The 16715-nt window shown below is 44.8% G+C and overlaps 1 protein-coding gene across 11 annotated transcripts in view; it reads left to right on the top strand.

Moving 5' to 3' along the window:
* Window positions 1-217: 217 nt before the first annotated feature.
* Window positions 218-16715, top strand: part of LOC118506020 (small conductance calcium-activated potassium channel protein) — a 146582-nt gene continuing 130084 nt past the window's right edge. For all 11 annotated transcript variants that reach the window (XR_004905474.1, XR_004905475.1, XM_036042614.1 and 8 more), the window contains exons 1-2: window positions 218-292; window positions 1962-2693. The gene's annotated coding sequence lies outside the window, so the exon portion shown is untranslated. The remainder of the gene's footprint in view (window positions 293-1961; window positions 2694-16715) is intronic.

Below are 16715 nucleotides of genomic sequence, written 5' to 3'. Positions count from 1 at the left end.
TACTCGCGATCAACAAGCGAGGCCACCGTCCGCCTTGCGTAGAAACCATGCGTCCGTGTCTGCCGTAACAAAAGTGAAAACCAGCTGCTCACCGTCAGCCGAAGAGAGATGAGCGACTGAGCAGCGAACGGTCGAGCAATAGGAGAGTCACACAGCCAGCGGTTCACGGGTTCTACTGGCACATCCCACCCACCAGTAACCAATCTGTTCGGGTTCCCGTCAGTTTATTTTCAGTATCCGGCGAGTTGACACACAAAACGCTGCACCGTCGCAGTCCGACACCGTCAAAGGGGTTCGGTTCCTACCGCTTAGCTGCTCTGTAGCCGTCTGTCTGACATTTGTAGCGAGTGTCGTGTCGTCGTTTGCGGTGCACTGGCACTATGTTTACCGCGTTTCTGTGCTCATTATTGGACCTTTTCTGCTTCGCATACTTTTCGCCAACCTGTGCTTGATACGGCGTCCAACATCAACGATCACGCAAGCAAACGGTGCGAGCGAACGAGCGAGTGAGCCAGTAAACCCAAACCCAAGCAATAACGATCCTTTGCCGGGTAGTATAGGTAGTGGCTAGAGAAGGGTGGCGATATCACCCATCCGATACAGGATCGAAGAGTTTTCGTGCCGACAGTGGAAAACCTTTAGGGTGCCTTTACACCCTCACCCTCTCCTTCCCTATCTTCACCCTGCTGAGCATGCCCTACATTGCGTGCCCTACGTTAGCTCGTGTGTGTGTTTGTGTGTGTGTGTGTGTGTGTGTGCGGCTGTATATGTGAAACTGTGCGTGTTGGTACAACCATGGTCAATTGACCTGTTCAGGGGTTCTCTGCTTCTCAAGCTCCGGCGTATTTACACCTTCTCATCCTTTCCGGCTATAAAGGATAGTGAAGTCCTGTAGCGATGGAGCGAACGTGTAGAGTGTGCGGTCCACCCAGTCCAAAACCTGGGTGGCTTTGCAGCGGGTTAACGGGCGATGTTCGCGAGTAATGTGCAGAAATCATTGCGAGCAGGATATTGGTCAATCTGAATATTTTAGCGCCGTCCCGACCGGCACAGTCCCAGCGGCACGCTAAGTGAGACGTTTCTGTTTGCGTACGTTTGACTCTGTTCTGCAGGTGGCGGAAGGGAGCAGTTATTAAGTGGGGTGGAAAGTTTGTGTGGTGTGGGTTTTACCCACTATTGGTCGCTCAAATTGGTGCATCACGTGCAGTTATTAGGTGAAGCGTAAACAGATTGTAACAGAAAGGGCATCAATATTTTATGCAGCCCGCATAAAACAAGCGACGGCGTATCCCGCTGGCGATGGGAATGCACAAAAACAAAACCATGTGAATGTTAGTGCGCCATGTGTGAAATTACATCGTCACCAGAACCGTTCCCGGCGTTCGCTGGCGGCAAAAGCTGCTCACCTAAATGGTACGATTTCAGCTCGATTTGTGACCGTCCCGCTGTTCCGGTTCCTGCTGATCGTGCACCGGCTTTATGTGCATGTCGGTTGTTTTCCCACCGCCCATTTGGCAACATGTGTTTGTGTGCGTGTGTGTGTGTGCCGAAAGACGGATTGTCGTGCGTCGTCCGGTGTCGACCGTAGGCGCATCGTGCTTTTCGTGGTCATTTTCAATTCCAGCTCTTCCGGGGCCGACCGCTGCCCGAAAGCAATTTTCTTTCTACTCACGTCACTCAATCTGCCCCGGTGGTAAAGCCCCCCGATTCTAACTGCGCTCGTTTGCTCAGGTGGAAAATTAAATTTTTAATATAGCATTACAAAGTTAATAATTGAAAACCTTCCACGGACGTGGATTTATTTTGGCGGGTTCAGATGCCGGTGGCCGGGTAGTTTCAATGGCGCGCGATGCTTCTGTTTGCTGGACGTATAAGCTCTACGATCTGCCCTCCCCCTTTTTCCTCGTTTTCACCCCCTCTTCCAGCGAGTTCCTAACGTGCAGCGTTTATTTCCGTTTCAGCGTATTTTCTTGTGCCATTAATACCTTTTGCAAAGTGCAGCGCATATCAACCGTACGCGGCGCAGTGTGTGGTGGTGTGTGTGTGTGTGATAGGAAAATCGGCATTTTGCATGGATTGTTTTCATGACGTTTTCCACGCGAAACAACAATAGAAACCGGTGATTTAAACCTGCAAAAATTGTGTTACAACCAATGCGCAGCTTTCGTTGAGTGTAACAAAGCACAAACAAATTTATTGTTTGAATAGTTAAAGAAAGCGGAAGTGCTCTCGTGGCGAGATTAAAGTGAGGAAAACCATGTCGGTGGTGTGATCACAAAAGCTGTAATTTTCATCACACATATCGTGCTACGGCCAGTCGTACGGTGGTAAGCACTCTGTTAACCGAATCTCTATTCACCGAACCAACGAAAGTGTAGACAAGCGCTACTCCCAAGGCATAATTCGCAGGAGGTTATTACAATTTTACCGACTAATAGTGAAAGTAGTGAAAGCCGTGAAGTGCTATATAATATAATCACCAACCTAGTTGTTCGTAGTGTAGTAAGTGATCACAGTGCATTGGTACGCACACGGTAGTTGGTGCACATTAATCGGTGGTTATCGCGGCGCACAGCCGTACGCTATATTTATCGACCGTCTGGTGGATGTTTGCACCCGTCTGCACCGACCCTTTGGATGTATCTTTTTATCAGTAGATGTTGAGCAAAGCTCCAATTTTTATACTCTACACGGTAAGTTTATGTTACATTAAAATACCAATTTTCTTTAGTTAATACTGTTCAGGGATAGTGCAGAGATAAGTTTGTGCGACAAGACATCGGAAAGGTGACGTCTGACACCGTTCAATATCATGCACCGATAATTGCTACCCAACAATCCCAATCGACCCCTTTTTCTCATTAACAAATGACAGCCGTCAAGGTTCATGCGTTACTCCTCCAGAGAGGGAGAGAGAGAGAATGAGAGCGAAAAAAAAACAACCCCCGACAGCAATCGTTATGCTTTGTTTCATTATTAAACTGTTGTGCTGCCTGTGCCGTTCGTATGACCTGTCTAGCAAATCCCAAAAGGAGACAAACGACACCGCTCCAGCTGCTTTTATTTCACTAATTGGATGGCGAGAATATAACGCAAATGTGTAATTAAATCGAAAAATTATTCCACTTCTTCCAACCGGTCCGCCCGTTGCGACCGGTCTGCGTTGGTCTGCCAGCAGCAAGCATCCTTTTATGTACGTCAAACTCCTGCCAGTGAGTTGCTTATCGTGGTGAAGGAAATGGTCGATAAGAAAGGGAAAGCGAAAGAGAAACCAGCACACGCCAGTGCCAGGCTGGAACGGCACGCAAAGAGCACTGGAAGCAGCATACTCCATAAAGCACATTCTTTGGCACTCTTACACAAAACGTTGATTTGTTCCTATACCTTTTGACCTTTGCCGGATCGCGGGAGTATATTTGCCTTTCCGAGGCCCGATTCCCACTGCGCGGCAGTAAACAGCTACTCCTTTTGCTCTATTCCCCAACGGCTCATGAAATTTCATGCGCCGTGTGTTTGGAAGTGAGCGCTTCTAACCTGAAATAGATTTTCCCCACTTCTATCGGCGACGTTTCCTTTCGGGTTGGAGAACGATGTGTGCTGGGAAAAGCTTATGTTTCGCATTGTGCAAATGCGTTTGAACCGTATACGATTGAGCCCACTCGAACACGCACGACATCGGGTCGGGGCCACCTCAGGTAGGAAGCAAATGGTTGTAGTATTATTATTTATGAACAGCACCGGCTGAGCTCCCTTCAATAGTGCTCAGCTAGTTCGCGATGGAAAGCTGTTGGGTACGAATTAATTATATCGCTGATGCTGATTTATGCAGACGGGGTAATGTTCGACATGTCTAACACGTGCTTGAAGACAAACTTGCAGTTTTAGGCATTTCGTAAGAATTTTGATCACTCGATAGGCGCTCATTAGAATTTGATAGAACAGCACAATTTGAATAGTAAATGCGTTTTTAACCTACATTTCCACGTAATCCCAGTGAAGCAACACACGGCATAATCCCTTGTTTATGGAGATTATGTTCCATATCGACAGTAAACAAATCAGGGTGCTGTAGTGCACGTAATTTAACTAGTTCTATTTCTTCTTCTTCTTCCCTGGCACTACAACCTCGGGCGGTCTCGGTCTGCCATTTCTGGCTTTCTATGACTTGATTTTACCCGTAGCAAAGTAGTCAGCCCTGCGTACGGGTGGGCGGTCTGGATGGGATTTGAACCCCGGTCCTGCCGGGGTGAATGTTGTGTGAAGACCGGCGCCGTTATATTTAGTGATGGAATATTCGAGATTTGGAACATTCGAAGGCCCAATCCCTAGAAAGATTCGAAACTGAATCGGATTCTAAATGATGGTTTCGAGTCCGATTCAGATTCGATAGGGATCCAAACCCATTTTTGATTCGAAAAGGAACCGTCTTGGATTCCGATTTGGATTCGATTAGAATCCGGTCCGAAGATGAGCCAAGTTGGATTGGGATATGGTTGGGATTCGATTGAGATTTGGTTGGGATTCCCATGGGATTTGATTGGGATTCGATTATAATTCCATTGAATTACGGTTGGGATTTCATTGAGATTGATATTCGATTGAGATTCCATTGAGATTCGATTGGGATTCGATTGGGATTGGATTGGGATTTAATTGGGATTCGATTGAGATTCGATTGGGATTGGATTGGGATTCAATTGGGATTCGATTGAGATTCTATTGAGATTCCATTGGGATTCGATTGGGATTTGGTTGGGATTCTATTGAGAATAGGTTGGAATTCCATTTGGATTCGATTGAGATTCTATTGGGATTCGATTAGATTTTTTTCATTCCCAGTGAATTGTTATTCCATTGGGTTTCGATTGGGATTCCATTGGGATTATATAGGGATTCGATAAGAAATAGATTGAGATTCAATTGGAAATCGATAGGGATAGAATTGGGTTTCGATCGAGTTTTGATAGGGATACGAAAAGAGCTCGTCTAAATGAAATAATACTGTCATAACGGAAGGGATTGGGAGTCGGATTTTTCGGATCCTTTTAAGAACTGGTTCTAGAAGATTCGATTCCTTAACGAGACTCTTATTTCCCATTACTAGTTGTACTTACATAAATACAAGATTTCTATACGACACATTCATTTCGTTACATGGATCAAGCATTCATGTTAGAATGTTGCCCCCTGGGCAGAATGTGCTCCTTAGCTTATTTGCCTAGCTTTTCAACTCCATCCCTGAAATCGATAAGGCTCTGTTTCAAATGGGCACGAACAAACAAACGACAAATAGGAGACAGATTATAGAGAACTACCAGCTCTACAAAGTTCTTCAATTCACAACTGTTCATCAAACGGTCTGCCCTACTATCGCATCACGTGTTGGCCCTCGTCGAAGCCTTGTACCGCAATGCTGAAGATATTTCTATTAATAAGTAAACCCAAATACTATACACCCCGGTACCGTTCGACTGTTGACACATGCCCGTAAAACGGTGAAACAATCCCCACCCGAGAAAGAAAGGCGTATGAACATCACACGGAGCGAGCAAAGAAGCGTCGAGTTCGAGCGGCTTTTGAAGAAAATAGAACGTTCGATAGCCGACGTTGAACCGGGACCGATACACGCATTGGATCACAGGCCCGGCATTACTTTCCCTTTTCCAGGAACTGGTGCAGGTTCCGTTTTTTGTTTTTCTTTTAGATTTTCTCAATTTGACTGCGTTCGCTCTCACCCACAGCGCGCTCCCACTTTCCTGCCTCTGCGGCTACTGCTCCTGCTCACCATTTCCATCACCGTAGCGAGCAGTATTAACGTTAATCTTCTAGAACCTGGAAGTGCCCCTTTGAACCCGCGTCCTTCACAACGCACGAATTGGCTATTTATAAAGAACACAGAAATACTCGAGATCTGCCGTGCGCGGTGAGACGCGTTGGCGGTGGCGGTTCGGGTGGTAAGCCAAACGGAGAGGCAGTATCACTATCATAAGAAATTCGTAATTGGATGTTTGAAAAATAGACCTTCGGAAACACCGGCCCGCCCGCTCACCACGACACACACACACGCATGGCCTACTGTCGGGTTTTTCGGGAGAAACACAACCTTGAACTTTGCGAACATTTCACTCAATTTGATGGCCGGCTGCCGGAAAATCGACACGATCGACACGGCCCCGAACGCGTCCTCCCCTGGGGAGTGCATGTTTACTTTTTTCTTTTTTGGCTGACATTCACCAGCAAAGTGGGAGGCAGAAGTGTTCTCTCGCTCGCGTTCAGCAACAGCAAACGGTAGAGGAAATTAGTGAGCTTCATCTTGGCCCCGAGTTTCGGATTTCATTGCTTTCGGGAATCGCGTTGCTTGTTGCTTTCCCGCCACCAACAAATGGTACATCTTGAAAACCCCTATCGCTGACCAGATGGATGCATGCTCCGGCTGGCCGGAATTGACTTTCGTCTGCCGTGCCTTTCGGCGAACGGTTCTAATTATGAGCGGTCGAAGCGCGAGAAAACCGATACGACGATCAGATGAAAGTGAAACGCAAACGCGTGGTGCTTGAGAGTTATGGCGTTTTCAAAAGGTTCAATTTTTATTTTCCCACCGCCGATTAAGGTTTCAACCGTATCGTTCGTTTGAAAGTTTATGAATATTGTATGCAAAGTGCTCACTTCGCACGCGATTTCGTATTCGTGCCGGACACGAGAATGCGAGAAAGTAATTTTTTCATCGTGATATCGAACGTGTTGTTCGGTGCAGCAAACCCGTTTTGTTCACAAAAGAAACACACCCTGCCTGGTGTGTGCTCCATCTTTGCGCCACTTCTATTTTGGGTTGTCGGTATAGTTGTTGTGGGCTACGTTCCAAAATAACCTTTGGCCATATATTTCGTTTGCGATATGCAAACCATCAATGTTCATTTATCACCTGTTGATTGCATGCCACGGAGAGCTCTAATAAGCGTGGCGTAGCTTGTGTGCGCTGCCGTTTTTCGCTTTGATCACGCTGTCAATCTGTTGCTGAGGGCCGTCGCAGGGACAGCTGATAGCCCATGCCTGCCGAAACTTATGTCATAGCTGTCAAACTAAGCTTGAGAAGGATCACGGACGGCGGAGAACCTCAGTTTAATTTCCAGAGCACCTGTCAACCTGGCAATGAAACAGATCCGTCCCGTTTAAATATGATACGGGAAAGCTCCATTATCCTCTATTTACAGCTTTCCATATTTATTTGCATTTTTTTTCTGGCAGCAAAACAACAAAGGTTTTTTGGATCATTGTTATAAATATATCACCATATAAGTTCTCTTCATTTTCTGTTAGGCAAACTCTTAAAATTACACTCCTTATAGCGTGTTAATCATGGATTGAACATCTCAATCATGGTCTGTCACCACATCTAATGCTTTAAGTATTATTGACACCTCAAAGCAACCGTAGCCACACACACACACACCATCCATAACGACGCGCATGTTGACAGCTCATTAAACAGGAAGCGTCGCATCCGAAAACCCCCATCGCAAAAATTCAATTTCCCTTCGGTTAACCTTACTTTGGAGCAAAGTTGAAGATTTATTTCTTGATCCCTCGTGGTATTTCTGTCGGGCGTGTGGCTAAAGCGCGGCCGGGCTGAGATGCCGGCACGAAAATCTGATTATTTTGCATGAGCTTGTGCAAAAGCATCCCGGCAATGGGTCGTCACCCCTGGCACACATTGTACGCTCCTTCCGTCGCTTCTTTGGCTGTTGGTGGGTAGTAGCGCCCCGTATTACCGGTTGCGTGTTTATTGATTTTCCATGTGGTCGTAAAAATGGTCGATAATGCCATTTTTCATGATTAGCGCAATTCGTTCTATCCCGATCTTACCCGAGTGGAGTGGAGCACCGTCTCTGTTGCTATCGGGGGAAAGCTTTTGCATTGAGTGAAGTACAATTCGTGGAAATAACATTGGTGTTATGTATGGTTTTTCTCTTAGTTACTTACTAACGTACTTCGTTTTAGTTCTTAAGTACCTTATAAAAAAACTTATGATTAAAAAAAACACTTCATCAGCATCCTTCACTTCCCAACTCTTGGTGTAATTGATATCCCCTAGTTCAATCACTGTTTGACGTTTCTGCTAACATTCCCAACATTCGAGCCGATTTAAAGAGCAGCTTATCGAGATCATGCTTCCAGAAACACTTTGCCGGTATCTTAAGCTTATCTGTTTTGCACTGAAGAATCCTCTGAAGTGTGGACCGAAATCTACCAAACTCGTGTTACCTATGTTACCGAGTAGTACTGATGAAAACCTTTCTCAGAACACTGCTGAGCCTTGACTTGGGTAGGAAATTTCCACTGACCTTCAAGAGGCAAAAGCTTTCACAAGCTAGAGCAAATGATGGAAGCGAAGCGGTACCAGATCTTTACAAGTGGTCCGACAAAATGTGATCCTATTTCGATTGTTGTAGTATTAGGCAGCAGGTTACGACTTTATACAGTGCACGTTCTAGGCTTTAGTTTACTGTTACTCGAGAGACTAAGGTTTGATTTATTGTACTAAAACGCAAATGCAGTGCCAAACTCCAAAATTACCCATATTTTTAATGATAAACTTCCACCATTTTAGGAGATTGAAGTGTATCTTTATGTTTCCTTCCCTTCGTCAAGCTAATGTTCCCGGGCACATTCCCGGGCTGCTGGTGGAAGAGGAATAAAAAAGACACATTAATAAAGCAATATGCCATCGAGATTATCTATCCATCGTTTCGTATTGCCTGCCGTGACAAACATTACGCGATAACTGATGTGCATTCGTTTCGCATTTGTCGCAGCTCCGGAACCATTTTGCACGAGATAAAAATTAATGCTTCTGCCGATTTCACCGCATTTGCTATATTAACGACAACAGCTCCAGTGACAGCAAGAGCAATAAAAAATCATTAACCCTGTCGTTGAGCGACAGCCACGGTCGGGCTCGTTCGTTGAACGTGGCGCACCATCAAACCACAATTTTGGGAGCTCACACACATCAGCATGATTACAGGCGGCTCGAGCGCTCCGGCCACAGCTCGGACGGTTCCGTGAAACCACACCAGTGAAGCTTTTGATATTTTTCAAATCTTTGCCAAAAACTTGGGTGGGTGGTAGGGCTTCATGCTCGGAGTGGGCGTTTTTTGATATTTCAGTGCTGTGAGAGCTAGAACCATCTGTTTGAGCACCAATCCTCCACCGTCCTGTTTCCTGCAATCCAGCATAGAAAAAAAAAACCTTGACCCCCGGTGTGTGCTGTGGCTTGTGGTTGTAAATGTTTATGGGTTGTTTTTTTGAGGAATTAACTGTACACCCGCTTACACAAATCTACTCGCGCAAAGAATGGTTCTTTGACTTTACATTCACTCTAGCAATGGAAGGCAGGCAGCTTCACAACAATGCTCCAATGTGTTGTGCGACTGATTTTCTGTCTGTCGGTGATATGGTGGTCCAGGGCTGGATGATTTTGTTCCTTAAAGTTACTCCAAGGGATCCTCCAGCTCCAACCGGGAGGCTCGGGTTGAGACTGACTGAAAACAGAGCCGCCTTACGTGAAACAGTAATCATGCTTTACAGCGTAAAGGGCTGGCTTGGGTAACGTTTGTAAAATTCACGGCCATACCCGACGCGTCCTTTCCGTAAACCTCTCCATTCGTTCTGAAGCCCATCAACCAACCAGCTTTCACCTTCCGGAGCCCCTATTGAGCCATGTCTTGGTGTTTCTTCGTGCTCTTGTTCATCCTTCACTCAACAACAACAACAAAACTCGAAGGGAGACCAAGCACTCGCTTGGCAACCCATTTTTCCCTTTTTTGTCTGGCTTACAGCTTGCGATTCTTCCGCATAAATTATTTACATACACCAAGCCCCCGGACCGAGCACTTTTTACATTTTAATGTGTTATCTCTTTTTGCTGTGCTGTGTTGATGGGTGGTTTGAGTTTTTCCGCGCGCACACAACGCGGGCTGCAGACAGTGTCAGTTTGTCGTTTGGCGCTCGGTTTTTGGCCGGCCCCAGCTTGCATCCAGTCGGTGGTTTTGCGCCGCGAGGCGATGCCATTACGGTGCTGCTGTTTCCTTTTGATTGAAGTGCCCCGTTGCATGTTTGATTTTCATTAGCAGAACGCAGCCATTGCCTGCATTCCGGGGCAAAATACCGAAACAACTCACATACAACTCAGCTGATGGTTTACACCCAATTGCTGCGCAAACATGGTGTAAGCTGAAGAACGTTGTCCATGCTGAATGGATCGTTTCCTTTTTTTTCTGTGTGTGTGTGTGTTGCTGCTTTTGGGAAAACGTTTTCCGTTCTGCTTGAGCTGCTCTGGAGCAGGCGAAGAAGCTTTGTTATCTCGGGGCACTAATTGAATGTTGATGATGCTTAATGCTTGGCCAGCTTGAGCACGGGAAACACACACATTAATGCGTTGTACATTGTGGAAAGGTAAATGTTTAGCGTGATACAATTCATGGCACACAATTTGCGTGTAATTGTATTGTTTGCACAATAATTAATTGCTAACGAAGAGAATAATTGCAGGCGGGCAGACACGGCGGCTGGATTCGCATTTTAAACTGAAAATGCTCGGGTATTAATTATAGCCATATTTTTGTGTCAGTCCTTAAGGTACGCCCTAATAAAAACATCTTCGGGCTCTTCTTCTTTCTTGGTGTAAGAACTATTCCTTATAGTTTTTTCTACGTCAGGGAAGGTCGAAATGAGATTTTATACCGATCTTTTCATGTAATCAATTGGTGACTGTATCACTCTACGTTCGAGCCCCTCATAAGGTATTTTTTCCTTGGCACTATATCCTCAAAAGGTCTCAGCCTGCAATTTCTGGCTTTCTGTGACTTGATTTAACCCGTAGAAAAGTAGTCAGCCCTGCGCAGGGTGTGAGGTTGTCTGGATGGGATTTGAACCCCGGTCCTGACGTATGAAGACCGCCCTCTTCATATTCTTACTATCGCTATAATTTGAAAATAAATCATTCACTAAAGATTGTTATTAAAAAACAATGATATTTTTTAATTATATAGCACGGCCTGCCGGTATTGCTTGAAAACCAATGATCTTGCTTATAAAATCGAGCGCATATTGGAACGCGAAATTTGTGTTTTCTTCTGCGTGTGGCTCTATCATCAACAAGTTTCGGTTACCTTTGGTTCAAAACATCAACGCAAACGCGCCGCAAAGATCCCTCAGAACGGTTTCCTGGTTAAAAGCGTACGGACATAGCGAGACACATTATCGATCCAAGTCATCCGCAAGGCCGCGAGCCCGCCAACAGCACACCCCTCGTAAGATGAATAATTTACATGAAATCATCATCTTTAGGTTGAAGTTCTTGGAGAGGGGCTTGCTGTTTCGACTCCATTTCTCGGAATATGGAAATCGATAATCGGGCGCATATCTCCATGCTCCGCTCTCGCAAAGCAGCTCGCCTGGTGAAAATGCACCTCCATTCAACCTGAACCCTCATTTGTTAGATGAAGTTGAGCAGCGCAGTGGAAACTTCCCAGGAATGCATACGGGAGTTGCTCGCCAAGTGTGACGGAAAGCATTCCTAGCATTTTTTTTTTGCTATATTTTGTCATCATTCCCGAACCGATCGGTGAATAGAAATTGTGTGGACTAACGGTGAGGGGCTGTCGAAGCTTGGCGAGACCTCGCTGGCAGCTAGAATCCGGTGAAAGCCGGTTGGCCAATTTATTTCTAATCATGACGAATGGCATTTATCGCTAAACGTCTTACGTTTGTGGAGCAATTTGGCTTACCATGATCGCATGCAAAAGGTTTGGTAGCCAAAATGGAACAAAAACTGGAACACACAAACCCGGTGTAAAAAGTGGGCCACAACACACGCACACGCACATAGACAAACATTCAAACAGAACAAAAAGCAAAAGTGAGGCAAGAAAAAGTCAAATTGCGTGCGTGACTAAACGCCGTACGCCACATTGATCTGTTGGACGAGATTTGGCAAAAAGTTTTCCCTTCACCGTCAGCCACGTTAGGCTACCATTTTCATCACCCCTCCTGCGATGGAAATTACAAGTAAGCTGGCGTTCTAGTAGCACATTTCCCTTCCAATACTTCACCCGCCCTGCGAACCATGCCGTCGTGAAATTGAATCCTCAGCCCGAACTGATTTAACTTTTCCCAGTCAGGCTGATGTCGCATGTTGTCGGCCATTACCGGTTCGCTCCGCCATGTTCCGGCTGCGAAAACCTGGGCAAGCTCATAAACGCAGCGCGAGTTCTTTATGTAAGCACCCGTGGAAAGTACGCCAACGCTCGCGGTGATACAATGGTTTGCCTGATTTATATTTATACGCTCCCGCCGCTTCTTATCAGTCATCGGTTAAAACATTTCAATAAAAATGATTTCAAAATCATCAACGTTAATGCTATGGTTGTAAGCGAAAACGGTACAGAGAAAAGGGTGCTTTATGACATCTGGTTTGAAGGATCAAAGGAATAATTGCTGGGGCCGGTACACCGGACCGACAAAGGCGATAGTGACGCCAGTCTTCACATGGCAGAATCGGGAATGAAATCCTATTTAGATCGTCTCCTCGTGTGTATGAATTCAATGTCTGACCACGGGTTAAATCAAGTCAAGGAAAGCTAGAACCGGTACAGCGAGACGTTTCGAGGTTATAGTGTTCAAGGAGAAGAACGAATAATTATTAATTCCTCTTTTCAAGTGAAGTTCAAATAAGAGCAGTTCTTATGCCTTTTCAAATCCGTACACAACTCCATAGCATACGCAAAACGATTCTGAAACATTGCCGAGGCGATTGCCATGCAGGTCTTCTCACGATAGAACCTGCATCCTTGATTTAGCCCATCCATAACTGCATAGTCAGTCCTGCGAACGGGGAGACGTTCCAACCAGGATTCGATATCCAGTCAGTCTGTATAAAAACTAGTTCCTCAGATTGATATCTTCACTGGGTGTACCAATTCGTCTACACGAAGCATAAACTTCAACAGTTTGCACTTGTTTTGAAAGCGAAGTTACAATTTTCTCGTTAAAAAGTTTGTGCCTCGGATTGGGCGAATGGAATTCCAAGCCAGCGGGAAGCAAAACTAATGACTATAGAAATGAATATTCACTGTTTAACTGTAATTATCACGCCCTTTGAACATTATAATCACAACTCAAAAATGAATATTTGTGATAAATATTCATTCATACTAGTCCGCTGGACTAGTGCTGGTGGAGTTGTGTGTGAGGAGTGAGTATTGACTTTCATCCGGACCGTTCGCAGTATCTGATGCTGTACCTTCGATGCTGTGTTCTATGTCATTTAATGGCCGACATGACCTCGTTAAGCCAAGAAAAATTTTGACAGACTTTCAGCGAAGTCGAATTGTAAAGGCGCATTGTTTTTCTTAGTATGATCCATACATAGACAATCTGTATCAAAATACCACATATATCGAACACAAGGACAACTGGAAAAATGCCAAATATTTGTGACATTTCAATATTTTTGCATGAGCAAACATGGGCAAAAACACGAAGCACAGGTATTCTGTTCCGTGTACACGATCTTTATTAACATTCCAGTTCAAGTTAAAACACACCTTTGCACAATGAAGCTCCATCAGATTACTTTGACCTTTTGCGGACTACCGTCCGATGTCAGCTCTTCTCCATATGCTTACTTCAAAATTCCAATGACTGTTCCAAGTGGTTGCCGTGTGCTGTAACCGGGCCGTACGGGAAAGCCCACACTTTTACTGAATAGTAAGTACAGAGGGAAGAAGACACCGATGTATAGATGAATGTGTTTGGTTTGTTCGGCTTCCGTAACACACATTCTGCCTGCGCGATTCCCCCCTGCCGTTTGCACAGAAATCTCTCCAGGGCTCTGAAGGACCCTACAGAGCAAACAACAATGCGGAAGCTATCTTGACATGGTTCCCATGTAAGCTGTCGGTTTATTCGTACTGGTACCGTTTTCCGGCAGTACACGAGCGTCAAATTGCTGCACGTTTGGATAGTTCAAACCTGCTGAATAATTCGCTCCCCTGCATAACCGTGGCGTTTTTGTGGTCATGACGCTGGACACGACGTTATGACATTTCCGTTGGGTTTGTATCGCAGGACCTGCACAGCACTTTAGTTGAAGCATGTTTTGTGTTAGTGCCCGTGTGCGTTTATAAGACTAAACTTTTACTAATATAAAATGATACTTTTTTTATTGTAAAAGCCACTCATTCATTAATATAAAGCAAAATATTTCAATACTTAAAATATGACGAAAACTGTCTTTTTCGCAATGCTCTAAACATATTGCTCGAATAGAGGAGAGCCTTTTCCAAACCAAGAAAACAAAGGCACAAAATAACTAACATACTCACTATTTAATAACGTTTCTGTGTGTTCCTTGCCATTCAACCTCACGGGAACGTCATGGGAAAATCATTTGCCAAACTTTTAAAACATGAATGAAGCTAAAGCTCTTCCAACTAACTTTTTGTTTTCTCAATGCGTGAGCCTCAGGCATCTCTCGAGCGATGGCGACTTATTCCATCCCGCACAAAGGATATAGGAACTTTAAATGAGGTTTTAGCCGTATGTTTCTGTCCCCTTTTTCTTTGAGGCTTTCCCGGAAGAGAAGACTTTAATCATACGTATCGCTCATTAAATAAGTTTTGGTTCAAATGGCTTGCGGTAACTATTGTGCGGGCAGAAAGCTAAAATTTTCGGAACTAAATTGCTTAGGGTGAAGAAGCTCTCATTACTCTATTCAATTGCACAAATTACCAGCTAATATTCTGTATGTAACAAATAATATTTTGAAGATAATATTGCATTGAAATTGAAAAGAGGATTCTTTTGTTAATGCCGTAAATTCCTAAGCAAGCATATTTTGAAACATGAAAAAACTGGGTGACACCTGTGGAAAAGAATTCCAGCGTGATATGAATCGATTAAACGAATTTAACTTTCCTCATTCGCTTCATTCGCTTCGTTCGCGTTATCCCATCGGTGGCATAGACCCCAGAAAAGACGAGATCCCTTTTCTTTGTGCCATACAAATCTTTTATTCCTTAGCTCAGTTGTTAGACTTTCACTTCACCCTGGCACCTATGCGTTCCCTTCTTGTATCCTTATCCTAACGACCATTCCTACACCTCTATTGTTGTTACACGTATTGAAAGGATACTTCAAGCCGAGAAAAAAATATGTAAGCTGCCATGAAAGTTTCTGAAAAAGTCGAATGAATATCTTCACATGCTATATGAAAGGGATTTTAAACAACTTTCTTATTATTGTTTATTATCATTATATCCCACTTAAGAGTTATGAGGTCGGACGATTCGAATACAATTTAAAAGCGCAGCGCGTGGCATGTCCGGTTGGTGACGATTACTAATACAACTATATTCACGGCACATACGGAGAAAGGTATCAAAGGTACGAAAACGGGTTCGGTGATCTTATAAGTCAAGCAGCTTCCTTGGGCGAAGCGGCCTGGTTGGGACGTATAGATTGAGCCCAGAGAGTAGTGTTGGGGAGTCGATCCGGTAGTCCAAAAGTCCCGCAACAAATAGTATCTGAGCGTTGCAGTTACGCTGGTTCAGCGACTCAATACCCAAAAGCGCACAGCGAGCGTCGTAGTTCACTTGAACCCTTCAGAAGCGCAAAGCGAACCGGGTGAATTTGAGCTGGATGGATTCCAAACGGGCTAGGGGCTGAGCAGCAGATGGCCACCATATAATGGAGACATACTCCAGCACTGATCGAACCAAGGAGCAGTAGAGTAGTGTTCGAGTTGTTCGTGGAATCTCAACTTTTCATCGAGGACAACTTTCTTCTTAAACTATTGATAATTTTACAATCGTAGAGCATATCATTCCTTCCTTCTTCAGAAGATTTTTTATAAAGCTGTTATCACAACTAAACAATGCATACGTGTCTTTTTCTTCTTCCTTGGCACTGCAACCTCGGTAAGGTCCCGGCCTGCCATTTATGGTTTTCTGTGACTTAATTTTACCCGTAGCAAAGTACCCCGGTCTTGTCGTGTAAAGACCGGCGCCGCTGTCGCCTCGGCCACCGAACTGCCCCATACGTGCATACGGGCTGAGTCGTCCGGTGTCATTCTCATGATGTGACCAGCCCACCGGAGCCTGGCGAGTCTTATTCGCTGCACGAAGGTGAGATCATCGTACAGCTCGTAGAGCTCATCATTGTAGCGGCTCCTCCATTGTCCTTCCACGCATACGGGGCCAAAAATCCTTCTGAGCATCTTCCTCTCGAACGCGGCTAAGAGGGCTTCGTTAGTTTTGGATAGAGTCCCTGTATCAGAGGCGTATGTGAGTACTGGGACTATAAATGTTCTGTACAGTCCCAGCTTCCGTCGCGACAGGTATTTAGAGTGGAGAAGTTTCCTCAGGCTGTAGTATGACCGGTTGGCAGCCAGCAATCTTGCGCGTAACCTTCCTTTTGCTAGCCACATGATGGCTTATTAGACAGTATGATACTACGTAGTTGGATACTCAGTCCTCTCTACAGGGAAACAGTTCGGATGGGATTTGATCGCAGGTTCTCCCATATGAAGACCGGCGTCTAGAGGTCTAAAAGAACTAAATAATAGTAAGGTGTTTGAAGCCTTCCTAAATATAGCAAAGGATAGTTAAAACCTTATATTAACACTAACCCAACAAAAATAACTTAAATCAAAT

Source organism: Anopheles stephensi, chromosome 2, assembly GCF_013141755.1.
Source record: "Anopheles stephensi strain Indian chromosome 2, UCI_ANSTEP_V1.0, whole genome shotgun sequence".
NCBI classification, from domain to species: domain Eukaryota; kingdom Metazoa; phylum Arthropoda; class Insecta; order Diptera; family Culicidae; genus Anopheles; species Anopheles stephensi.
This window is presented reverse-complemented; position numbering and strand designations above follow the sequence as displayed.